This window comes from Erythrolamprus reginae, chromosome 3 (genome assembly GCF_031021105.1).
Source record: "Erythrolamprus reginae isolate rEryReg1 chromosome 3, rEryReg1.hap1, whole genome shotgun sequence".
Lineage (NCBI taxonomy): Eukaryota > Metazoa > Chordata > Lepidosauria > Squamata > Dipsadidae > Erythrolamprus > Erythrolamprus reginae.
Window position 1 is genome coordinate 149,600,486 of NC_091952.1, and position 27,553 is coordinate 149,628,038.

The window sequence follows — 27,553 nt, forward strand, 5'->3', positions numbered from 1 at the left end:
TAATATTTTAGAACATAGGCATACTTTTGTGTTCTACGTTGTTAGATCTCAGATTCCACATAAAGGCAAAATTATTTTTAGGCAAGGATGGAATAATTAATTATTTGAATAGAGTACAATAACTTGTATTATTCTTTCTATGTCAGCATGCTGTTTACATATTCCTCAGTTTTCCAGACTTTCCAGACTTTTCCAGACTTTATTACTTATTAATTGGCTCTTAGAAACATAGAAGACTGACGGCAGAAAAAGACTCCATGGTCCATCTAGTCTGCTCTTTCCATCAATATTTGTTTTAGATAATACTGCTGGGGTGTCAGCAGTGGTGGGGGCAGGATGGCAACAGCCCTCCATATCAATCACAGTTTCCCATATGGCCCATTGGGATAATTAATTACCTGGACTATGGAATTGGATACAGTATAAGGCAACATTATATAATTCCCTCCAGAACCTACTTATATGCCAATTTCAATTTACCTCATTATATAATTTATATAAACTCTTTGAAGTTTATATAACTTGCATAATTTCTCAGTTTAGTCAAAAAGTATTATTTTTAATCCATATGTATATACCAATATATATGTCCTTTTTAGCAACTTCCTCATTTAGCAGCTACAAGCAATTACTATGGTGATGAAAAAGCAACTTTACAACCAATCTTTGCATTTACAGGTCTAGCAGGAATAAAAGCCATAGTAAGACCACAAGCACAGTCATGGCTTCACCTAGTGAGCACTTTGCTTAATGACTAAGTTGCTGGTCCAGTTCTGATTGCTAAATGAGGACTACCACTACTGTGGAGAGAACTGAACCAAGAAGATCCTAATTGTAGCTTGATGCATCATAGAGTAATGAGCTACAAATCCTATAAGAAAAGCAAACATTGCAGCTTTATTAATGTTTTCAACGGAAGTTGCCATAGCTTTCTGCACTTTGGACTTTGATACAAAGTTTCCTGGATTGTGGATTATGTCCATTTTATCAGATAAATGGAAAGTATTGTGTAAAAGATATTATAAGTATACAATGGTAGAACAATAAGGGAAAGAGACCAGAACTTAGTAGACAGAAATCATAAGTAACATAAGGCTTTCTTCTTTGAAAAATCGTTTAAGTAGTTTTTGGGTTTTAGACTATCTGTCTAATGACATGATCTACAGAAAATTATGTAAAAATAAATTTGGTCAGCATTATTAATGTAAGTTTTTAAAACTATAGTCCAGACAATTTCCACTTAAATGTATTTCTTGATACATTATTTTTAGGGTCTCCCTCCCCTGTTAACTAGTATACATAGACTAAACCTGGGTTTGTAAGCATTCATTAAGTGCAGCATGGTAGTTGAACTTTGATGGCTCTATACATGGACAACCGATTGGTTAGTATAAACATATAATCTATTTTTGATGAGGGCTGTTGAATATTTCCTATAGCACCATCTCACTATCCTTTCTAGAGAATCAATAGTATAGTTTTACTAGTATATGTCTCCTTTAGATATACTGTACCTGAGGGGGAAAAGTAAAATAGCAGGCAGTACAGGAGGTGGTTTAATTGGGACATGTAAACCAGTGAGAGGGCTCTTAAATTTTCTAATATGCCTAAGAGTATTTCATTTTAATTAAGAACTAGCCTTTGTCAGTAGGAAATGAAATGAGTTGGACTGTTCAGTGTTTGAAATACTCCAAGGAACTTTAGCTACTTAAACAAGATCAACACTTTAAACAATTCTAGCAAGAAATACTCAGTGCAAAAAAAAAAAAGAGGAGTCAAATTCACAAGATAGCATTGGAAATTGAAAGAAGTGCTACTTCTTCCAACTAAGAGTTATGATACTAAATGCTACAAAAAGTTAGTGGTTGTGTTTACATGTCATGCTATGCCATAACTTTAACTATAAATTTTAATTGATTACGTACAAGCAAATCAATGTTGACTCTGAACCACACAAATATATTATCCAAATGACAATCTGTCCTTCACTGGCTCCTTCAGGTTTTCCAAAAGCATTTCCATTGCCACTGTAACATAATAATAATAATAATAATAATAATAATAATAATAATAATAATAATAATAATAATAATTTATTAGATTTGTATGCCACTCCTCTCCAAGGACTCAAAGCAGCTCACAATAGCAAAATACAATGTACAAATCTAATGTTAAAAGCAATTAAAAACCCTTCTTATAAAAACAATCACACAACCTAATGAACCATGCATAAAAATCCATAGTAGCTAAGGGGTGTATCAGTTTCCCCATGCCTGGCGACATAGGTGGGTTTTTAGGAGCTTTCGAAAGGCAAGGAGGGTGGGGGCAGTCCTAATCTCTGGGAGGAGTTTATTCCAGATGGTCGGGGCCACCACAGAGAAGGCTTTTTCCCTGGGTCCTGCCAGATGGCATTGTTTAGTCGACGGGACCCGGAGAAGGCCAATGGAAAAGGAAGTTTTGAGAAAAATTATGGATTGTGCAGAGTTGAGTAGATTGACTTTGAAACTTAAAGATAAACAAGACTCGGATTATTATAAAATTTGGGGGAAGTTTTATGATTGGATAGAAAATGAAGAGATGCATTATGTACGTACAGTGATACCTTGTCTTACGAACTTAATTGGTTCCAGGAGGAGGTTCATGAGGCGAAAAGTTCATAAACAATGTAAAATGGATTAATGCGTGCAAGGAAAAAAAAAAATCTCAAAAGCGGCACTCTGCTGGGCGCCGCCTCCCGGCTGTCACCTTTTGAAACAGCTGGGCGCTTCTCAGCATTCTCCCGAACGCCAAACCCGAAAAGTTCAGCAAAAGTTCAGGTTCGGGTTCGAATTTGAGAGAATGCCGAGAAGCGCTGCCACCCAGTTGTCACCTTTTGAAACAGACGTCCTTCCTGGAGTGGGAACCTTGCCCATTTCAGCCGGCCAGGAAGGACTTTTCCGTGACGTCAAAGCTCTGCCCATGGAATTCTCTATTGGGATTCCCCACCTCCATTTGAACCTCTCGACCAGCCGACAGCTCTGTGGCTCTTCTGCAAAGGTGAAAGCCAGGCGGTGGTGCTTCTGGGCGGCCTCCCGAACGCCGAACCCCAACTTTTGCCGAACTTCCAGGTTCGGCATTCGGGAAAACGTTGAGAAGCCCCCAGCTGTTTCAAAAGGTGACAGCCGGGTGGCGGCACTTCTTGGCAGCCTCCTGGACCTGAACTTTTGCCGAACTTCTGGGTTCAGCATTCGGGAGAACGCCAAGAAGCCTCCCGGCTGTTTCAAAAGGTGACAGCCGGGCGGCGATGTTTATCAGTTGAACCCGAACGCTGAACCCGAACTTTTGCTGAACTTGCGGGTTTGTAAAGCGAAAAAAGTTCGTAAGAAGATGCACAAAAATCCCGAATCCCGGGTTCGTATCTTGAAAAGTTCGTAAGACGAGGGGTTCGTATCACGAGGTACTACTGTATTAGTAATTGGGTAATTTGGAAAAATTGATACAAGAGAATTTGATTTATGTTTTGCAAGCCAGATGGCAAAGATGAGAAATGGTGGTAGCACTATATAATGATATAACACAAAATTTACCTATTGTTTAGACTTAAACATATAGAACTTTTTTTTATGATGTAGGTGATATATTTTGAATAGTTTCTTTTATTAAAGATACATATAATTAGCTATATGATATAAGATTAAAATTTAGATAAAAGAGATTTTATTATTCTTTACATTGTTGTAAGACGGTGAGGGAAAAAAATTAATTTAGAATTTTAAGAATTGCTAATATTGTATAAAATTAACAGAAAATTTTACATGGGGAGAAATAAGAGCCTCCATTCAGGGAGTAATGAGAAAAGAAAAATTTGTAAATGATTGATTTTAAGCATTGTTATTTTGTTTATAAACTATATATTGTTTTATTTTATGGTGGAGAAAAAATAAAAAATCTTATACTGGAAAAAAAAAAACCTCCCATGGTGATGGACAGACAGATGGAATTGTCCTTGGGAGGCAAAACCCACAGCTACTCCATCTTGTCAGGGTTGAGTTTGAGCCTGTTGACATCCATCCAGACCCTAACAGCCTCCAGGCACTGGCACATCACTTCCACTGCTTCGCTGACTGGACATGGGGTGGAGATGTAAAGCTGAGTATCATCAACATACTGATGATACCTCACCCCATGCCCTTGGATGATCTCACCCAGTGGTTTCATGTAGATATTAAACATCAGGGGGGAGAGGACCGACCCCTGAGGCACCTCACAAGAGAGAGACCTAGAGGTTGACCTCTGACCCTCCACTAACATCGACTGCAACCGGCCAGAGAGGTAGGAGGAGAACCACTGAAGAACAGTGCCTCCCACTCCCAACCCCTCCAGCCGGCGCAGAAGGATACCATGGTCAATGGTATTGAAAGCCGCTGAGAGGTCAAGAAGCACCAGAACAGAGGACAAGCCCCTGTCCCAGGCCTGCCAGAGATCATCCATCAGCGCAACCAAAGAAGTTTCTATGCTGTAGCCGGGCCTGAATCCTGACTGTTGAGAACCTAGATAATCTGCTTCTTCCAAGGACCGCTGGAGCAGGATGCCACCACCTTCTCAACAACCTTGCCCATAAAGGAAAGGTTGGAGACTGGACGATAGTTGTTGAGAATGGCTGGGTCCAGGGAAGGCTTCTTGAGGAGTGGGCGCACGAGTGCCTCCTTGCAGGGAGCCAGAAAGCAACCCCCCCTCAGAGAAGCGTTGACAATCTCCTGGACCCAGCTCCGTGTCACCTCTCTACTGGCCGAAACCAGCCAGGAGGGACACAGATCCAGCAAACAGGTGGCGGAACTCAAGGCTCCAATGGCCTTGTCCACTTCATCAGGTGTCACCAGGTCAAACTCCTCCCAGACAGATGGACAAAGACGGGCCCCAGTCATCTCAACTGACTTGTTGTCAGCCGACACTGCTATCCAATCGGAGTCAAGGTCCATCCGAATCTGAGTGACTTTATCAGCGAAAAACGAGTTAAAATCCTCGGCACTGCTCTGCAAGGGTTCTCCTACTCCCCTCTGATTGAGAAGGGAGGAAGTCACCCTGAACAGAACGGCTGGGCGGGATTCCGCTGATGCAATCAAGGCGGCATGATATGTGCATCTTGCCGCCTTGAGCGCCATTTTTTAAGTCTTAATATGAGCTCTTACAAATGTTCGATCAGACTCAGACTTACTTTTCCTCCACCGCTTCTCCAGACATCTCTTCTGGCGTTTAAACACCCGGAGTTCCTCAGTGCCGCAGAGAGGTCGCAATGGCGCAATCCGTACACCTTGATGCTAATCTTCTTCTCTTTCCTTCCACCTTTTCCAATATTATAGCGTTCTCCAGGTCTTTGCATAATCTATTAATAGTATAATAATTTGAGCCAAGTAGTTTATGTATTCAGTGAGAACATTTAGTTGATTTGTTTAATGATCCTTTTTTTTGGCTGTCCAAAAAATCCTCTCCATCACCAAAATTCAAAAGTGTCGAAAGTGTCTATTCTGCTTCTTCAGAATCCAGCTTCCCCTTGCATAGGGAATATCGTGGCTTTAACTATTCTGGTCTTTTTAGGTATAGATGTACAGTGGTCCCCCGATTATTGCGAGGGTTCCGTTCCAGGACCCCTCGCAATGATCGGTTTTTCGCAAAGTAGCGCTGCGGAAGTAAAAACACCATCTGCGCATGCGCAGATGGTGTTTTTACTTCCGCCGCAGCAGCGAGGAGCCGAAGATTGGGGTTTCCCCGCCGCCCATGCAAACTCCTCGCTGCTGCCGCGCCCGCCGCTTGTCTGCCGCCTGCCTGCCCACGCGCCCGCCCTTCGCCCGCCCACGCCGTTCGCTCGCGCCGCTTCCCAACTGAGTCCCGAAGTCAAAGGCGAACTTCCGCGTTTGGCTTCGGGACTCAGTTGGGAAGCCACGCCGCTGTTTTAAAACGTCGCCGCCGGCATGTCCCGAAGCCAAACGAACCCGGGTGGCCGGGCGAGCAGCGAGTGAACGGCGGGTGGCCGGGCGAAGGGCGGGCGAGCAGCGATCGGCGGGCGAGCAGCGAGCGAACGGCGGGTGGCCGGGTGAAGGGCGGGCGAGCGGCGAACGGCGGGCGAGCAGCGAGCGAACGGCGGGTGGCCGGGCGAAGGGCGGGCGAGCGGCAAAGGGCGGGCGAGCAGTGAGCGAACGGCGGGTGGCCGGGCGAAGGGTGGGCAAGCGGCGAACGGCGGGTGGCCGGGCGAACGGCGGGCGAGCGGGTGCTGGGGGGGCTTCTCGCCCTCCCGCCAGCAAGAGGGGGAAGACCCAGGGAAGCCGCCCAGCAGCTGATCTGCCCAGCGCCATCTACGCATGCGTGGCCATAGAAAAAAGGGCGCGCATGCGCAGATGGTGTTTGTACTTCCGGGTTGAAAAATCGCCATATAGCCGTTTCGCAATGATCGGGATCGCAATACCCGGGGGATCACTGTATTGCAGCATCTGAGTATATTTTCCAAGGCCTTCATGGCTGCTTTACCAAGTGCTAGTTTATGGCATATTTCTTGACTTGTTTTTATTTTACAGTTGATCATGGATTCTAAAAGGCAGAAGTTACCTACCATTCTTCCCTATCTTCATTGTGAATTCTAAGGCTGATTATGGTAGTTGTCATTAATCTCCTCTTCTTTATATGTAATCATATTCCCATTTATTCACTGTACTCCTTGACTTTCATAGTTTATTAACTATACCAAAAATAAACTAATGACTATATATATACCTTTGAAGAGTGTTCAGAAACTTCAGATCGTGCGGAATGCAGCTGTGAGAGCAATCATGGGCTTTCCCAAATATGCTCATGTTACTCCAACAGTCCGCAGTCTGCATTGGTTGCCGATCAGTTTCCGGTCACAATTCAAAGTGTTGGTCATCACCTATAAAGCTCTTCATGGCACCGGACCAGGTTATCTACGAGACTGCCTTCTGCCGCACATATCCCAGCGACCGGTTAGGCCCCACAGAGTTGGTCTACTCCGGGTCCCGTCAACTAAACAATGTCGTTTGGCGGGACCCAGAGGAAGAGCCTTCTCTGTGGCTGCTCCGACCCTCTGGAGTCAGCTCCCTCCAGAGATTAGAACTGCCCCCACCCTCCTTGCCTTTCGTAAACTCCTCAAAACCCACCTCTGTCGTCAAGCGTGAGGGAACTGAAACATCTCCCCCTGCCTATGTAGGTTTTTTTGTGTATGATATGACTGTATGTATGTTTTTTATATATTGGGGTTTCTTGTTATTTAGACTTTTAAAATGTATTATTTTTATTTTAGATTCTAACTATTAGATTTGTCATTGTATATTGTTTTTATCATTGCTGTGAGCCGCCCTGAGTCTACGGAGAAGGGTGACATACAAATCTAATAAATAATAATAATAATAATAATAATAATAATAATAATAATAATAATAATAATAATAATATTTACCTGATGTGGCAAATCAGGCTCATTTGTTATCGATCGCTGTTTCCTGTGAACAAGCTTGGTATAGAGACAGCTTTCTCTGGTTTGTTAGGACTTACTGTATCATCCCCCAGGGGCCTCCTACTGTGAATGTCTCCATAAACAAACTTCATACCATGGAGATATTCTCCCTCCCACAGATGAACTGCATTTATATCTTATATAAGCCTTAAACAAAATGTTAACAGTTGTTTCCAAGCTCTGCAACTGGGAGGGATAGAGTGATCAGACAGGTGCATTTGCCAGTATAATGAGGAAGCCTAGTTTTTTGTATCTGCAAAGAATTTGTTTACAAAGAAGTAAAAATGGCTAGCTTAGCTACTTCTTAATTGGTATTTCCTCCTTTGTCCCCAAACTCTTTGGCCATCGGTTGGTGCTTAACAAAGGCTTGGGCCAGGCCCCAGCCCAAATATAAAATATATCAAGAAACATCATGTGGTGCCAAACCATATTCACATTTAGCAAGCTGACAAACGATGGTTTCAAACTAAGTTCTGATCCTTTGTTGATTCAGGGACCTCGCTGAAATTCTTGATAAAGTACATGCTTATTGCTTGGCATGATGTGAATACCCAGAATGACAGGGCTACTGCTTCAACAAATTGGGCAAAAGGGAGAGATAGACGCTAACATTCAAGTCAGGTTTCAGAAATATGCACAGCAGCACAGTTTCAATTTCTCATTAGTTTTATATTTTTTGCATAAATTGTGCCGTATACGTATCTCATTGGAACATTGAACATGGTAATGGTAGATGACAGCAGTAGCCAGCAGGTTTTTCCAGCCCAAGAGACTAAGGAGAATTTTGGATTTCAGAGACAGAATGCCTTTAATTTTTGTAGTGCCAGCCTTGTAAGGTAGTCCATACAGAAAGCTAATCCTATTTTATTGTAAGGTTACCTTAACAGAATCTTACAAATCTGAAGGTACATTTCTCTTTTTCTTCCCAACCTCACCCCATCACTTTTACAACTCAAGAAACTAGGGAGTGTCTCTTCTGATACGTTTGTCATGCCCATATTCTTTATGTGGGCTAAGTTGCCTCTTATCCAACCATTCTCCTTGCGGTGACACTTCTCACATCTCCTAATGTCATTCCCACATACCATTAAGATAGTGGATTGCAGAATATAACTACAGTACATATATAGGATATGCTATATTTTTTTAGAGTACAGTGGTACCTCGACATACGAGTTTAATTCGTTCCAGACCCGAGCTCGTAAGTCGATCAACTCGCATCTCGAACGAATGCCTTTAGACTTTGTTTTTCGCGCCGAGATAACCAGAAGCAAGGATTTTTGCGCCACCTAGCGGAAGCTCGGCTCGTATCCCGAATTTGAGCTCGGGTGTCGAACAGAAATTTTGCTCGTGTCGTGGCTCGTAACTTGGAATACTCGCATGTGGAGCAGCTCGTATCTAGAGGTTCTACTGTATAAGACGTCCTGGAATAAGACGCACCTTAGTTTTGGGGGAGGAAAATAGGGAAAAGGATCTGCTTACCAGGTATCCATCTGGTTAGCATCCTTAGCCAGCACATTATTTTATCCCCTGGTTAGGGCTTTAAAAAAAATCTTTATTTGAAGAGAGTAACAGTGAAAGAACTTCCAAACCAGTAAGAGCTGGAAACAACATTAGCACCTGGAAAGAAACATTCAAAGCAAGTAGACCAATGGAAAAAGCACCGCAAAGACTTAGGGCTTGGAAAACATTCTTTGAAGAGAGTAACAACCAAAGAGCTTGCAAACCGGCAAGAGCTGGAAACATTGTTAGTACCTGGTTAGGGCTGGAAAGAAACATTCGGAGCAAGTAAAGCAATGAAAAAAAATAGTACAAAGACAGGGTTTGGAAAACATTCTTCGCAGAAAGTAACAATGAAAGAGCTTACAAGTGGGTAAGGGCTGGGAACATTGTTAGCACCTTGTTAGGGTTGGAAAGAAAGATTTGGAGCAAATTAGACCAATAGAAAAAAAATCCTGCAAAGACTTAGGGCTTGGAAAACATTCTTCGTAGAGAGAAACAATGAAAGAGCCTGCAAGTTAAGAACTGAGAAGATTGTTAGCAGCCAGTTAGGGCTTGGGGGGGGGGGACGTACATTCAGAGTATAAGATGCACCCAAATTATCAGCCTCCTTTAGGGAGGAAAAAGGTGTGTCCTATACTCCAAAAAATACGGTGTGTGTGTGTGTGTGTGTGTGTGTGTATATATATGTGTGTATATATATATATATATATATATATATATATATATATATAACTAGATATAAGCACATTTAGGCAATAGTAAGGAAGTATTTCAGTCTTTAACAGATGTACTCAGATTTATAGGACATATATATGACATTTGGAATACAGTGATCCCTCTATTATCGCGAGGGTTCCGTTCCAAGACCCCTCGCGATAATCGATTTTTCGCGATGTAGGGTTGCGGAAGTAAAAACACCATCTGCGCATGCGCGCCCTTTTTTTTCTATGGCCGCGCATGCGTAGATGGTGGAGTTTGCGTTCCCCGCCGCCCACGCAAAGGGGAAACCCCGATTCGGCTCCTCGCTGCTGCTGCGCTACCGAGCAGATCAGTCCCCCTCTTGCTGGCGGGCGGGCGAGCGAGCGGCGGGCATCAGCGAGGAGCTGGGGTTTCCCCTTTGCGTGGGCGGCCGGGAAGACCCAGGTTGGGGGTTCGGGGGGGTGCTGGGAAGCCCCCCAGGCCGGCTGCGACCTTTTAAAACAGCCGCGCCGCTTCCCAGCTGAGTCCTGAAGCCAAACGCAGAAGTTCGCCTTTGGCGTTTGGCTTCAAGACTCAGCTGGGAAGCGGCACGGCTGTTTTAAAAGGTTGCAGCCGGCCTGGGGGGCTTCCCAGCACCCCCCCAAACCCCCAACCTGGGTCTTCCCGGCCGCCCACGCAAAGGGGAAACCCCGGCTCCTCGCTGATGCCCCCGCTCGCCCGCCCGCCGCCCGCCAGCAAGAGGGGGAGAGATAGAGAAAGAGAGAGAAGGAAAGAAAGAGATGAGAGAGGGAGGAAGAGAGTGTGAGAGAGGAAGAAGCAAGATAGAGAAAGAGAGAGAGAAAGAAAGATGAGAAAGGAAGGAAGAGAGTGACGTCATCGGGTGGAAAAATCGCGATATAGCGTTTCGTGAAGATCGAGATCGCGAAACTCGATGGATCACTGTACTGCTATCTACATTCTCACAAAATAGTTGTCTTGGTATATGTAGTCAAAAAACTCCTATCTACCAGAAGGAACGCTACTGAAATTACCAAGTAAAGGCAGCTTTACTTGGAACATCCTGCAATGATTTAATAACATTTACCTATCCCACATTCATGGGAAGAAGTGGATAGATGGATAAAAATGCCAAATTTAGTCTAAACATCTGGATGATTATGCAAAGATGCATATTAATCAATAAGATAAGGGAGAGGATGTAAGGATGATATTCAGTAAATTGTTCCCCTTTTATTTGTATCATTTAGTATGTCTAAGTATAGGCTCCTCTCTACAGCTGGTAGGGAAAAGGGTAAATAGAAAACGGACATGTACAGTCTGAGCCAGACTGCTACCAAAATACTGTTTCTATGGTGAATATTGTTACATGCAGTTTCTGATATTATTACAAATGCTGAACTGGAGCTACTGTGTTCTTCAGACTCCCTCTTATTTTTCTCTGCTTTATTTTTCATAGAGAAAGGAAGCCTAGATCTCCTACAGAGAAAAGAAATATTTCTCAATAGGAAATTTCATTATGAATCTGAAACACCTGAATTGGCTGTTCATATATTCAGGATCCAATCTGGAAGGAAGAGGAGCTGTCTTTTGTCTTGTGGTGCTCACATATTGTATCCCCTGGGACAATGCTTATGTCTTAGTCTGCTCTTTCTGGGTTGGCAAATGCACTGGGTGCCAAGATTGCATTTCAAACAGACCTTGGAGATTTATTCTTAAGGGAATCAGCCTAGCCTAGACCTCCATTCCCTATTACAGTGATGGTTAACCTTTTTTGGTCTGTGTGCCAAACGGGTGTGTGTGAGTGTGCTGGCATGCGTGCATGTGCCCACAACCCTTCCCTACCCGCTGCATGCGCACCCTCTGCACTGCCCCCTGCCCATGCGAGCAGGCCTTTCTGAAGCCTGGTAGGCAGTGGTGGATTCCTACTGGTGTGGTCCAATATGAACCAACTGATTTTTGGTGACTTTTTTTAACGGCGTCTCTGTGTGGAAGAATCCCTCCCACCTGCCCTTGTCTTAATGCTGACCTTTATTCTTTGTCCGAAGCATAGCTGGGGGCTTCTTCCACACAAAGATGCTGGGGAAAATATCGCTGAAAATCAGTGGGTTCAGAGTGGTGCAGCTCTCTTTACCACAACAGCATGAACCCACCACTGCTGGTAGATGAAAAAAAAACGCCCAAACAGGTAAACCAAAGTACGTTTCCCCAAACTTCCGGTTTGTCCATTTGGGGATTTTTTTTACCTCCGAGGCTTCAGGGAAGCTTCCCTGAAATGTCCAGAGGATGAAACTGCCTTTCCAAAGGCTGAAAATCAGCTTCCACCGCTGGAGCTGACACAGGACAAAGTCTCATGTGTCCTCCCATATTTTCTCCCTGTGCCGCCTATAGCACGCTTCAAATTTCTAAAGTTGTTGGTTTTTTTAATTGAAAGAAAGAATGGTGAAGTAAGCACATTACAAATAGTTTCAATTTAAGAGATCACATGTATAGTTTCATGGGGGTGCACTGGCTCAATGGTTAAAGATGTTGAGCTTGTCAGAGAGAAAGCTGAAAGCCTGGGTTTGAAAACCAAGTGCTGCACTTAATTTTGTTTCTCCTTGGAAATCACATCTATCTATCTATCTATCTATCTATCTATCTATCTATCTATCTATCTATCTATCTATCTATCTATCTATCTATTGGATTTTGGGGCGGCTTACAACATATAAAAACAGTAAGTTACAATAAAAATAAATCCAATTAAATTGCAAATTACATAACTATCTAAAATCCCTAGTTATATTAAAATCAATCGCACCTATTCGTACAGCAACCATACAATCATTCGTTGGCCAGGGACTAAGGACTAATCAGCCTAAGCCTGGTGACATAAATGAGTCTTAAGACTTTTATGAAAGGCGAGGAGGGTGGGGGCAGTACGAATCTCCAGGGGGAACTGATTCCAGAGGGCCAGAGCCCCCACAGAGAAGGCTCTTCCCCTAGGCGCTGCCAAGCGACATTGTCTAGTTGACAGGAGCTGGAGAAGGCCAACTCTGTGGGAGCTAACCAGTTGCTGGGATTCATGCGGCAGGAGGCGATCCCACAGGTAATCTGGCCCTTTTGGACTTTATGTTTGAAAAAAATGAAACCCTGTTTTGGGGGTTTGCTGATTAGATAATTTGTTATTATAGAAATGGTTAGTATATGCTATTATATAAAAGTAAAAAGTTGAGGTTTTATATTACTGCTGTATTCTGCTGCACCAAAAGGGGTAGAAGTCAGTGCTTTTTTTCCTTTTTACCCTCTATCCCTATGCTTTCTTCTTTTCCCCCTTTCCTCCCTTTTCTTCGTATTATTTTAATTTTTCCTTGTACTTCTGCATTTTATTTTTGATAAACTAATAAAATAGTAAAACTGAGAACCAAGTGCTGTGCAAAAGGTGAGCTCCCAGGACTTCCCCAGTTCCTACCAACCCAGCAGTTTGAAAGCATGCAAATGCAAGTACATTAATAGGTACCACTTCAGTGGGAAAGTAACATGTTTCATGTGTCTTGGTGTATAACCTTGTTGGGCCACACAACCATGAAAATGTCCTTTGACAACGTTGATGTCCCTTGGCTAAGAAAAGGAGTTGAGCACTGCCCTCTAAAGTCAGACTCAACAGGGGAAACCTTTACCTTTATGCATTTAAGGTACAAAACTTAATCTAGCATTAAGTGTTGTATCTTATGATTCTTGATGAATGTATCTTTTCTTTTATGTACATTGAGAGCATATGCACCAAAACAAATTACTTGTGTGTCCACTCATACTTGCCAATAAAATTCTATTCTATTCTATTCTATTCTACTCTACTCTACTCTATTTCAAGTCTCTGTTTCTAGACTCACTGAAGGGGAAAAGGACTACAGTATTTTGATCTACATGTTAAACCAAAACATCTAATACTGATTTGCATTTCTACCTCATTAGGCCTCTGAAGTTTAACCACAGGGACTTATTTGTTGTCTTTATTTGGGAGGTATTTTTCCACTTGGAATCATTTCAGTATTTGGGGTTTTAATTGTTCTTTTTCTCTTAATGGAGTACATTTCTAGAAAGCCGTTCTCCTTGTAAATCAACTTTGGGAAGAAATGAATTGGCAAGAAGACAGAATTACTGTGCCCTGTATTGGTCTCACTAACCAACACTGCAGCTTTAGAGCTCTGTTTTTCAAAAAATAAATTTGATGTCTTTGGTCATAGATTTGGAGACCCATTCAGATTTCAAGGAATGGCTCCTTCTGGATTCTTTATATTTTTAGTCGAGTTGTCAGCCTTATTTAGTAGACCAGACCAGGAAAGCAAGCCCACCAAATTAGTTTAAGGCCAGAACTACTTTTATTGGGATTGGCAATAATCAGAATCTCCCAAATCTGATTGCTCCATGCCTCTTTCCTCTTGTTGCATGCTAATGCAAGGCTCCCCAGTTGCTGGGCCATGGAGCAGCGCTGATCCGGGGCATCCACCCCCGTCCCTGTCAAAAGTGGTGTTCCCCAGGGCAGCGTACTAGGACCTACTCTTTTCGTTCTCTACATCAACGACCTCTGCGATCATACCACAAGCAACTGTGTTCTTTTTGCTGACAATGTAAAACTTTTCAACACCACGGACAACACATCTACTCTTCAAAACTTCAAATATCGACCAACAAATGCTCTACCCTCCACATCGGCAAAAAGAACCCGAGCCTCATATATAAATTGAATAAACAAAATCTCACAGCCAACCCCCACTCAGTAAAAGACCTTGGAATACTAATATCAAATGACCTAAGTGCTAAAGCCCACTGCAACAATATCGCCAAAAAGGCTTCTAGAGTTGTTAACCTGATCCTACGTAGCTTCTGCTCCGGCAATCTCATACTACTCACAAGAGCCTACAAAACTTTTGCCAGACCCATCCTTGAATACAGCTCATCTGTCTGGAACCCATACTACATCTCGGACATCAACACCCTTGAAAACGTCCAAAAATATTTCACCAGAAGAGCTCTTCACTCCTCCAATTGAAACAGAATACCCTACGAAAATAGACTAACAATCCTGGGTCTAGAAAGCTTAGAACTACAACGCCTAAAACATGATTTAAGTATTGCCCACAAGATCATATGCTGTAACGTCCTGCCTGTCAATGACTACTTCAGCTTCAACCGCAACAACACAAGAGCATGCAACAGATTCAAACTTAATATTAACCGCTCCAAACTTGACTGTAAAAAATATGACTTTAACAATCGAGTTGTTGAAGCGTGGAACTCATTACTGGACTCAGTAGTGTCAACCCCTAACCCCCAACACTTCTCCCTTAGACTATCCACGATTGACCTCTCCAGGTTCCTAAGAGGTCAGTAAGGGGCGTGCATAAGTGCACTAGTGTGCCTTTCGTCCCCTGTCCAATTGTCTCTCCTTTATCTCATATATCATATATATTTTCTCCCTTTCATATATCTTCTCCTCTATTTTTATATATTTTTTTCTATTCTTTTCTTTATATATATTACTACACGTCTATTCTCTTCTATATGTATTGTGTATTGGACAAAATAAATAAAATAAAATAATAGGTCGAATCAAGATTCCTCCCCTCCTCTCAATTTTCTAAAGATTGTTGTCTTTATTTTATAAATTATATTTAATCTCTTCTGGCGCATGCTTTGTAAATAAATAAATGCTAGAAAGTGGTCTAGGCAAAGAAGTGAAGCTCAGTCTGCAGAAAAACCTCTCCATGGAACCAGACTCTGGCTCTTAAAAAAGTTTGGAGGCTGCTGATTTAACGAACCAGGGCAGCTTTTGCCTAAGCTGCTTCTGAGCATTGTTTTATTTCTCAGGACATAAGAAAAGATTTCAGGTAACAGTTCTTGCATATTTCTGTCAAGGTCATCTTCCTTACAGTCTACAGCAGCTGTGCTCCAGAAATTCTGAAAATGAGGACCAACACCTCTCGCAAGCATCAGATTTGAGAAGACTGTTTTAGCCTCCCACAGTTACTTCAGTTTCTTAAAAAATAGCCAATCAAAATGACTAGTAGCTGGTAAAAGCAAGATCTTCATGTAATTAGCATTTTAATAGTGAGAGAAGGTGTTGGAGATTAATGAGAATATTTAAAAGTGGCACTAATTTGGTTGAACTGCTTTTCCATTTCTTACAGCGCTGCATTGAAATTAACTACCTTCTTATTTCTTCATAATTGCTCATATCATATTTTGGGATGACACTAAAGAAATTAAAATATAAATAACCGATTTCTATTTGCAAAGTTCCTGTGGCCTACCATCCTATCCTTGTTCTTGGGTTGACATTTATTTTGGAATTTATGCTTGTGCTTCTCAAAAGTGGGAAGAGAAACAATCTTTCTTCTTGTGTTGTTTTCCTCATTATTTGTCTTGAAGGCACCAACTGTAGGAGGAGACTTAGGAGGCAATGTACCTTTCCATTGGTCCTGTTCTGTACTGATGCCAGCTTGTGAATAAGCTATCTTTAAAAGATTATTTTTAAAACATTTTGGCAACATTCCATTTGAACAACACAGCAGATTGCTTTTCACAATAGTCTGGCAAGAAGGCAGTGGGTATAGTGCCTAGAGATTGTTTTTGTGGTGGGTGAGTGCTGAGTGCTATTTGTTCCTGTCTGTGTTGGTAAGGAAGCAACCTGGTGCTGCAGATAAGCTCTTGGTTAATTGGTAAGCAGTGAAGTGAGACCATCATATGGAAAATACTGCAATCTGTTTTTGATTTTATTGTTGGTGTAATGTTTATGGAGATCTGAGTAGGTAGGCCACAGTTAGCATGTAATCCCAGCTCCTTCCATAGTCCTCCGAGCCCCAAGAAGTGCTGCTGAAACTCAGCAACAAACTGCATACAGGCTTTTTCTTTATTCTGTGTCAAATTTGGTAAAATAGGTCTGTTCAGTTTCTAGGCTTAATGATAGGAAATATTCATTTAAAATATTAAGAAATGGAACTTAAGGGGAAGTGATTACATTAGTGTCCCGTTTCTTGGGGTCCTTGGCTACTAGAATAATAATTTGAACAGTGCAGGCCCCAATTGCAAAACGATTAACTACCCTTGAATGTGAGCAGAAATTAGCCCCCCCCCCCCCCCGAAAATTAGAATTGTGTCTTAATTTAACCCCTAGGCCAGTGATGATGAACCTTTTTTCCCTCGGGTGCCGAACAAGTGTGTATGTGCACTATTGCACATGTGCAAGTGCCCAGACCCAAATTCAATTCCTGGGGAGGGCAAAAACAGCTTCCCCCACCCCCCAGAGGCCCTCTGGAGGCAGGAAATGGCCCGTTTCCCAACTTCTGGTGGGCCCAGTAGGCTCGTGTTTCGCCCTCCCTAGGCTCCAAAGGCTTCCCTGGAGCCGTGGGAGGGTAAAAACACCCTTTCTCCCTCTCCCTTTGCGTGGAGGCTCTCTGGGAGCCAAAAACATCCTCCCAGAATCTCTGTGCAAGGCAAAAATCAGCTGGCCAGCCCACACACATGCACATTGGAGCTGAGCTAAGGCAACAGCTTGCGTGCCAGCAGATATGGCTCCATGTATGCCATAGGTTCGCCATCACTGCCCTAGACAATGCAGGAAACTAGCCAGATCTAGAGATGATTGTACAGCTTCTGTTTAAATACCTCCAATAATAGAAGGCCCTTCATATTTCACGTAGTTTGCTTTATAGCCACTAGTTTTCAGTGTTAAGATCTCTTTATTAATATTTAGTATAAAATCACTTTCTTTTTTCTTCCAGAGTAGATAAAAATAAATGATTTTAAAAAAATAAAAATTAAAAAATGTGATTTTTATAATTTAAATCATTTTTCTTATTTTTATCAAATTCGTTTTAATAAAATGTTTTTGGAGTACTGTAAAAGAAATCAATGTAAAGATATTTTTCTATTGAAGATACATTAATAATTTAGTTTATTCAGCATGAAATGGAGCTTAGTTATGGAGCATGAGGCTGTATATTCTGCAATATTTGCATTTTTGGTAAACTCATTCAATGAATTCAAGCTCTGCAAGCTGAGATAACATGCACTGCATTGATGCAATCACACAATTTCATAGTAACCATGAGATAAATCATAAAACAATGTTCAGGAATATTCTTTTATCCCATTGTTTTGCAAATTTATGTACACTACAAGCTACAGTGGTACCTCTACTTAAGAACGCCTCTACTTAAGAACTTTTCTAGATAAGAAATGGGTGTTCAAGATGTTTTTGCTTCTTCTTAAGAACCATTTTCTACTTAAGAACCCGAGCCTGGAAAAATTTCCCAGGAAATTTGAAAGCGGCACGAAGGCCCGACTAGTTTCCTGCCATTCCCCCTTTAATCCCGGCCATCTCAGGCTTTTCTGGGCTGCCAGAGGAGCCTTTTGGTGGTGCTTAAGGAGGCTTGGGCAGTCCAGAGCGAACGAAGCATTTTCCTTTCTCTGGGCGCTTGGAGAGGGAATAAACTTCTGTCAGCGCCCAGAGAAAAGAAACGCTCTCTTCGCTCTGGGCAGCAACTGTTCTCCTCCTCTTCTTCCTCCTCCTCGTCCCACCCAAATTCCGAGCTTTTATTTCTTTCCTAATAGGTTTGCACGCATTATTTGCTTTTACATTGATTCCTATGGGAAAAATTGCTTCTTCTTACAAACTTTTCTACTTAAGAACCTGGTCATGGAACGAATTAATTTCTTAAGTAGAAGTACTTGATTGTTTCAAGAGAAATGCATCTGTACCACCAGGCTCTACGTGTGAGGAAGAAGGGTAAGCAGTAAAAATGAAAGTGAAACCTTCTAAGCAGCTTATAAATATAATATTAAAGAGCACCTGTCATTTCAGATCCATCATGCCAGCACCTGTAAATGGGCATCCACTTAACCTGCTGCCTGCCATGACCCTGTTGTGTCACTGCCGCATCACCAACTGTCCCATTAAAGTGAATGGGACTGGGTAAGTCAACAGTAGGCCAGAGGAGGAGCCGCTACGGGGCAGAGATGACAGTTGCTCTTTAAAAATTATAATTTAAATCAAGTTGATTTAAATCAAGCATTTTTAATGGTGATTTAAATCATGGTTTAAATTGACTTGATTTAAATCAAATCCACCCTGATTTCTGCCCTCTGGAACAACTCTGCTCTGTGTTGCATACCTGCCTTGCAGTTATCTAAAGATTATTATCATCTCTCTGTCTTAGATCTTTTCTTTCCAAGTTAGTCTTACTCAGGTCTGGTCAGGTTTTCTTCATATAATTTGGTTTCCACACCCTCCGTCTTAATTTATCTTCTCTGGTATATGATTCAATTTATCTAAAATCTTTAACTGTGGTGCCAGGAACTGAATCCAATTCCTAATATTAACAGGTTAAGACAAAATAATACATGGCATATTGAGAGGTCCTGATATAACTAAACAGTAGTTACACAATCTGATAGATAAAGAGTTTCATCATCAAAAATAATTTGATCTTCTACTACTACTACTACTACTACTACTACTACTACTACTACTACTACTGTATCTACTACTAATAGACCTTGCATGTGACATATCTAATTTATGGATATATAACATGCAGGGTTGGATATAACGCTTATGAATGTGATATACCCATGTTGGGGACTAACTTAACATTAATCTACATAATTTGTGTCATAAACTCTTTTTGAAATTATTTCTTCTGATAGTTGATGAATGGTTCCTCAGTTCACATATGTTTATAAGCCTGCAGATCAGAGTTGTGATACAGTACACTATTGTAGAGATTAAGACGCTCTGGGATATGTAAATGAAAATGTAATTATAAAAATGAAGTGGTATATTCCTTTCTTGCCCAACTGTGACTCATTTTATATATGGGACCAGAAAAAATTATTGTGTTGTATGATATCAGACCACTATTTATGGAATAGTGCTATCCTGAACATTGGTCAAAAGCTTGTAATTGTAGAACGAAGGAGAGATGTGTATGTCTTCTGCCCAAATTTGGGAAGCCAACTTTGCCCGTATGATAAACTACAAAGGGATGACCCTTTGAAACTCTCTAGGTAGCTCAGACCATGAAATGATCTCTACAGGAGGACTACAACTACTTTTATTGAGATTGGCTATAATAACAGAATTTCCCAACTTTGATTGTACTGGACCTTTACCTACTTCTCATTCCACTGCGAATTAGGGAGGTGTCTGCCTGAGCCACATTCAAATATTATCTCTGTGCTCAGAGCTTAAAAAATTTTCCGTTCCCTTTGCCCAGATAATGGTTTTTGCATATTTCTATCAAAGTCATCTTCTTTACATCTTACAGGTACTGAGACACCTATTCAGGCTGCTTTCTGGTCTCTTCTGTCTCTTTCCACCCCTCACCTCCAAATGTTTTGAGTGAAACTTACCTGATCAGAGTTTATGCTACTACTAGTAGTTTGAATAGCCCTTATAGTAAAGTCAATACCCAGGATTTTCTTACAGGGTTGGAATTTCTTTTAAGTTCAATGAGAAGTACAAGTAGTCATCGGCTTACAACCATTCATTTAGTGACCATTTGAAGTTACAATAGCACTGAAAAAAGTGGTTTATAACCATTTTTCACATTTACAACTGTTTCAGCATCCCCATGTTCATCTGATCAAAATTTGGATGCTTGGCAACTTTGGCTGTTTTTCATACTCTGGGGCTTCAGGGAAACCTCCTGAAGGCTGAAATGACCTTCCCCAAGGCCGAAAATCAGCTGGCTAGCACATGCATGTGTGCTGGAGCTGACATAGGGCAACGTCTTGCGTACCCTCTGAAATGCCTCTGGTGGCACGCATTCCATAGGTTCACCATCACGGAATTACACTATAGTAGATCAATTGTTGGAAGGTAATAAAATTTGAATAATTACTACTTTATAAGATTAATTTTTATAAAATATTTGTATAATGTAAAACATTGATTTAATGTTGAAAAGGATTTAGATAATTACTGAAATTTTTGGAATGTTATAAGAGCTATATGACTATTATTTTTGAAGGTCCTTATACAAGATTATATACTTTATAAATTGGATTTTTGCCTGTAGATATTTTAGATAATTAGTTTTTTTATTATTTTATATAGTGATACCTCTACCTAAGAACTTATGAACTCTACCTATGAAATTTTCTAAATTTTCTGGGTGTTCAAGATTTTTTTGCCTCTTCTCAAGAACCATTTTTCCACTTACAAACCCGAGCCTCTGAAACTAACCGGAAAAGGCAGGGAGAAGTCTCTGTGGGGCCTCTCTAGGAATCTCCTGGGAGGAAACAGGGCCGGAAAAGGTGAGGAGAAGCCTCCATGGGGCCTCTAGGAATCTCCTGGGAGGAAACAGGGCCTCCACCCTCCCTGTGGTTTCCCCAATTGCACACATTGTTTGCTTTTACATTGATTCCTGTGGGAAAAATTGCTTCTTACAAACTTTTCTACTTAAGAACCTGGTCACGGAATGAATTAAGTTCGTAAGAAGAGGTACCACTATATTGGGAAGTTGGTAATGTTATTAACCAATAGATGGAAATATAGTAATGAGATTAGAATTTGTTTAAATATGGAAAATGAGTTAAAATAAAAAATTGAAGATAAGACATATGAAAAAAGATTAAAAATTTAGGGCATTTAGAAATGAGGAAAAAAATGTTGAATAAAGCTGTAAATTGAGGTAAGTGAAAAGCATGGCCTAAAATTAAGAGGTACATGAGATAATGAGAATGTCTGGGAGATAAGCTATAGCGATTAATTTGGAAGAATTATATATGTTTTGATATAATGGTATATGCATTGATGTTTATGTAAAGATGGTGAAAAAAATAAAATAAAAAATTTAAAAAAACAAATGTTGCAAGCTAGGTTGTAAAATGGGACAAAATTCACTTAACAAATATCTCGCTTAGCAACATAAAGTTTGGGTTCAATTGCAATCGTATGTTGAAGACTATCTGTACTTCTGTGTCTTCTCAGGGAACATTAAAATGCTCTATTTTTTTAAGCACTTATAGAAGCAGGGTTACATCAACAAAGGCAAACTTTTTTTTCAACAAAGCTCTCTTAATTGCTTATGCCAGTAACAGAACATATTTAGCTATAAAACGAACAAAGTTCTCTCTCTACCTGCCAGGTTGTTAACACTTTTCTCATAATAAAATGTGCATGTTCTTCAAAACTTGAAAATTCACAAGGAAATGCTTTCTGACAACTGAACTGGAATATTGTTTCTCCCCAACCCTCTTTAATCAGCTAGCTTGAGTAGCAAATATTTGTTTTGAAGAAACCTTTCCCACTTAAGTTAAGCTTATATTTGGAATAACGAATAGTTAATATGATTGTTGATTGATTTTCCTTGTCTCCCCCTTTGGCTTTGTCATGTCAGCATTTTCTAGACTGGGAACACCCACGAAAATGCCCCCATGTTAATGTGCTCAAACACCAGCTGCTGCTTCTGCCTCTGTTATTTCCGAGAGTTACTGTCTTACATGTTTGTGCAGCCCTTCTATTTTAAGTGCCGTATACCACACTGGAAAGGCACCCTTCAATTTCCTAGCCTTTGAACTTTTAGAATTGATTCTGAATTGCTGAGGGTACCACCAGTACAATACAAGGGTTGGTTTTATTTTTCTAATCAGTCTGTGCAATTATGGTAGCTCTGGTTAAGTACAGGTTTAGTGTTCTCTCAGAGGCAAACACTGGAAAAAGAATTCAGTCAGTGCTGATATCAACAGTTCAGTGCTGTAATATAGTCCTTTTCTTTTTCAGAATGCATTGGCAACATTAAGTTCAGGCTGTGTTAATTGGATAGGAGCCCTGGTTCAGTTGAGACTTTATATTAAAACATAGATGACACTTTAAAAACAAAGTTTGGTTTCAGTATCCAAATATACAACAGGATTAGTTTGAGTTAAAGCTGGTTCTGTCTCCATTCCTGATCCACTTCCTTTCCAGCTGAATTGTTTCCAAGAAATAGCAGCTGTAAGAAACAGTAATAGCAACTATGATTAGTCTGTACCATATCACAGACACCCATCAAAATAATTATTTTTACCAACCTAAACATGATCTTTTAATTGAGCCCTAGATTCTATCTTCTCCACACACAGGTTATATATGTGTATATAATATTTGCCCAATGTTACTGCCATAATATATCGATCCAAATCTTGCATTGTGTTATATATCATGGTTTAAACAAAGCCCTTAAACTGGAAATTAAGCCATGTAATGCCAAGTCAACTACTTAAATGTGATCAAGAGAGAAATTAACTCAGAGGAGGGGGAAACAGTATTTTGACTCATCTATTCATTCATTTATCTTCTGGGTTTGTAGGTTACTTCAGTTGTGAACAACACTGTTTTGAGAGGGCTATTCTGATTTTCACACACTGTTAAAAACCATGCAATGAAAAAAAATTACATAATATCCATATATTCTAATTATTTTATCTATTTATTTAAAACATTTATATGACTGCTCATCTTAGGTCATAGAAACATAGAAGAAGACTGATGGCAGAAAAAGACCTCATGGTCCATCTACTCTACCTTTATACTATTTCCTGTATTTTATCTTAGGATGGATATATGTTTATCCCAGGCATGTTTAAATTCAGTTACTGTGGATTTACCAACCACATCTGCTGGAAGTTTGTTCCAAGGATCTACTACTCTTTCAGTAAAATAATATTTTCTCACGTTGCTTCTGATCTTTCTCCCAACAAACCTGTTCTTGTGTTCACTTTCCTATTAAAAGCACTTCCCTCCTGAACTTTATTTAACCCTTTAACATATTTAAATGTTTTGATCATGTCCCCCCTTTTCCTTCTGTCCTCCAGACTATACAGATTGAGTTCATTAAGTCTTTCCTGATACGTGTTATGCTTAAGACCTTCCACCATTCTTGTAGCCCGTCTTTGGACCTGTTCAATTTTGTCAATATCTTTTTGTAGGTGAGGTCTCCAGAACTGAACACAGTATTCCAAATGTGGTCTAACCAGCGCTCTATATAGCGGGATCTTCCTGCTTGTTATACCTCTAGCTATGCAGCCAAGCATCCTACTTGCTTTTCCTACTGCCCAACCACACTGCTCACCCATTTTGAGACTGTCAGAAATCACTACCCCTAAATCCTTCTCTTCTGAAGTTTTTGCTAGCACAGAACTGCCAATACAATACTCAGATTGAGGATTTCTTTTCCCCAAGTGCAATATTTAGGTTGACTCTGGATAGCTCCCAGTCAACAAGTAAAATAAAATAAGTGAAAACAATATAATATATAAATATAGAATGAGAAACATTAAAAATCTGGTGCTAAAATTAGACTCCCAACTTCCTTGTTAAATCCTCCCATCTACTTCACCCTATCCCAGTGCTTTGGAGAAAAGCCAGATCTTAAGTGCTCCTCGGAAGGCTAGAGGGATAGTGGCCTGCCAAACCTCAAGTGGATATTCCACAGGGCAGGGGGTGGTAGGAAAATCTCATGGTTCCCAGATTTCATAAAACAGCACAGGGGCAGCAACTAGATATGTGCCCAACCCCGTTTGTCCTGGTAGGATTGGTAGATGTCTTTAGGAGAAGTAATCCCACAGATAACCTGACCAAGTGCCATATAGGATAATAACCAGTATCTTGAATTTCACTTGGAAAGAAACTGAAAGCCACTACAAGTCTCACAAGAGAGTTATATGGGTAAACCTGGAGACACTCAATACTAAATACCTCATTCTGTACCAGTTGTAGCTTTAGGATAAATTTTCAAACCAAACAAAAGGTGTGCAAGGCATCCCGGAAAGGGCACAATTGGAGCCCCATATGAATCTGTACAAGACCCTCCCCTCCCCCAAGCACCTTGAGCAGGAGAAATAGCTCCCCTCCAATTGCACACCAGTTTATTCCAGGGATATGCTCTCTGACCCAGAGCTAGTGGCGGAATATTAGTATATGGCCCTTAGTGGAGGCATAAACCCAGAGTCATTGTCTTTCCAGGAGTGTGTTGAAGCCAACTCTTCCCCAACTCTTACAGCCTCCATTCACTTGGCCAGTTTGTGGATTCCATACTCAGCGACAGAGCTTGCCTTCACCAGCGCCTGCAGGCTAAAAAGCCTCTTCGTGTCATTCGTGCCTTTCTTTTCAAGACGGCTGAGCTGCCGGCATTGGAACAGCCGCCATTTTTAAAGCCACCTACGTCATTGCTTGTTAGGAGGCTGCAGGCAAATCAGCTCCCTGACGCATATGCAGTGGAGATTGGAGACGATAAAGCTTTTGCACCAAAACTGGCGTTTTTCTTGCTTTCTCTTCCGTTTGGAGCTGCTGTAACTTCCGGATGCCGTCTTGCAATCCCCAGCGGCTCTATCCAAAGGCCGCAGATTCAAATCAGAGGAAGTCACTCTGATCTTACTGGTTACCATGGCTGACGTCCCTGAGCAACAGCAGCCTGAAAAAGAGTCTGCAGCCATTCCTCCCCCATCTAAGGCCAAGGAGAAGAGCCAGTCTTCTAAGTCAATGACCAAGACTGCTCAAACTTCCACTTCCTTGAAGGAAGCTGAGAAGAGGATAAAGACTCTCGAAAAGCAAATTGAGCAAGCACAGAGGGCTTTGGTACCCCCATTCCCTCAGCTACAGTTCCCTTGGACCTTGTCCCCTCACCAGATGACCCTGCCATCACAACCTTCTGGCATACCTCTGGTTTTACCTCAGGTAGACCCTACTGGGACAGCCACTGAGACAGACTGGTCCCCAGAGCGCCATGAAGGGGCACCAACGTCCTTAACCCCAGCCCTTCTATCACCAATGGGGCAAGACTCGGGGACCACCCCTACTCATCCCTCATCTCAGACAAGCCAAAGGCAGGCAGTCCAGGCAGCATCAGTTACGTTTACTTCTAGTGCTGCTGGCCTGTGCCCGGGTGCAGACATTTGGCAGCAATTTTCACCTTCAATCCTAAATATGATAGCCAACACATATTCGCAAGGCATTGCCACAGGCATGCAGCAACACCCGTCTGTCATGCTGGCCAGAACAATGCCTCAGGATCTGTGGTTCTCTATTCCTGCACAGTACTCTGGTCAGGAGTTGATGTCAGATGATCAGGCGGATAGAGAAGACAGGAGTGGTCCAGACAATGACCTGTCCGAAGACAAGGATACCATCCCTAAGCAACCATTTTCTCAGGCATATTAAAACCAGCCTTGTTTAAAACACTTTTGAACAAGGCAAAAGCCACTGTGAACCAGGGGAGGGGGGGCACCGCCAAGATGTCACAGCAGTCGGTGGGTATTGATCCATCCACCGGTCTCTTTTTTGAGCCTGAAAGGGAATCAGATTTTATTCCATCATCAAAAATCCTCATTGAAAGCATCAGGTGCCCTTGGGATCATCCAACACCAGCCCCTGGACTGTCTGCCACCCAACGTAAATTCTACGGCTTTGGGCCAGAAGTGAAGGACCTTCTTCAGATCAGACTCTCTGCCAGACAACGTCACTGCCACCATTCAGGCAGCTTGCCGCTCATCCACTATGAGAATTTATGATGCCACCCGGTCCTCTTATTGTGACTTTTGTTCTCAGAACCAGTTTGATCCCTTGCTTGCCACTCTCAAGCAGATTTTAGCATTCCTGCAAGCAAGCTTGGACAAAGGTCTGGTGCTCAACACACTTCTCGGGCATGCAGCTGCTTTTTCAATGGTGCTACGCCTGGGCAATCTAAAGTATCTTTACCATCATCCATACATTTGAGATTTTCTTTGGGGAGCTGCAAATTTACGCCCACAGATCCTCCATCACTATCCCACCTGGGGCTTACCATTGGTTCTCCAGACACTTACAGGGCCTCCATTTGAGCCTCTCCGGACTGTTTCCTTGTGTTTCTTCAATCAAAACTGCCTTTCTTGTCACCATCACATCAGCCAGACGAGTGTCAGAGCTCTCAGCCTTTTTGGTTAGACAGACTTGTGTCATTTCCACCAGGATACAGTCATCCTGAGGCTAGACCCAGCCTTCCTTACAAAGGTCAACACGCTGTTCCACAGAGCCTAAGAGGTCGTCCTCCCAGATTTCTGCGCTAATGTGTCACATCAATTGAAACGTCAGGCACCACAGGCACAAATTAGCCGTCTGCAGAGCTCTCAAGCGCTATATCTGCACAACTTAGCATTTTTGAAGATTGGAAGCCTTATTTGTTTCCTTCCTCCCATCCTCCAAAGGTCAAAAGGTTTTTTCCCCAACGATTAGTCGCTGGTTGACAGCCTGCATTACCAAAACCTACCGTTCACAGTCGCAACTGGTTCCACCAGGGGTCACTGCACATTCCACCCAAAGCACAGCCACCTCCACGGCATGGGCTACCCAGGCCTTTGTCGAAGCCATTTGCCGGGCAGCTACATGGGCCTCCCTCTCGACCTTCATTCGACACTACCGATTGGATTCTTTTGCGTCTGCAGAGGCTGCCTTTGGCAGGAGAGTTCTTCAGCGCGTTTGTGCTTCTCCTGCTCCCCTGGTCTGGCCTTCTCCCTCCCTGTCAGATTAAGCTTCAGTATATCCCACGTTGGACTCTCCTGAGCAGCACATTGGAGAACGACTGTTACTATACTATCAATACTATGGCAATTGCATGTTGGAGAAGTATTTAGCTGCTTCCATTACATCTGGGTGTGGTTTTTTTTAACACATCTCTCTATCCAATATTTGTAGGACAAGATTGAATAAGTTCTTAAATTTAAAAAAAATCCAAAATTTATGATACCAAAATGGTTAAAATCTTGACAGATGAAATGTAAGAGCAAACCCCCCAAACACACACACACACACACAAGTACGTTGTTTCACTTTAAATGCACTGCCAATAA

At 41.8% G+C, this 27,553-nt stretch overlaps 1 protein-coding gene across 7 annotated transcripts in view; it reads left to right on the plus strand.

The window, feature by feature from the left end:
- SEMA5A (semaphorin 5A) overlaps positions 1-27,553 on the plus strand; it is a 245,461-nt gene that overhangs the window by 81,644 nt on the left and 136,264 nt on the right. The window contains exon 3 of one of the 7 annotated variants that reach the window (XM_070747021.1): positions 18,549-18,659. The exons of the other annotated variants lie outside the window; for them this stretch is intronic. The gene's annotated coding sequence lies outside the window, so the exon portion shown is untranslated. The remainder of the gene's footprint in view (positions 1-18,548; positions 18,660-27,553) is intronic. 7 annotated transcript variants of the gene reach the window in all.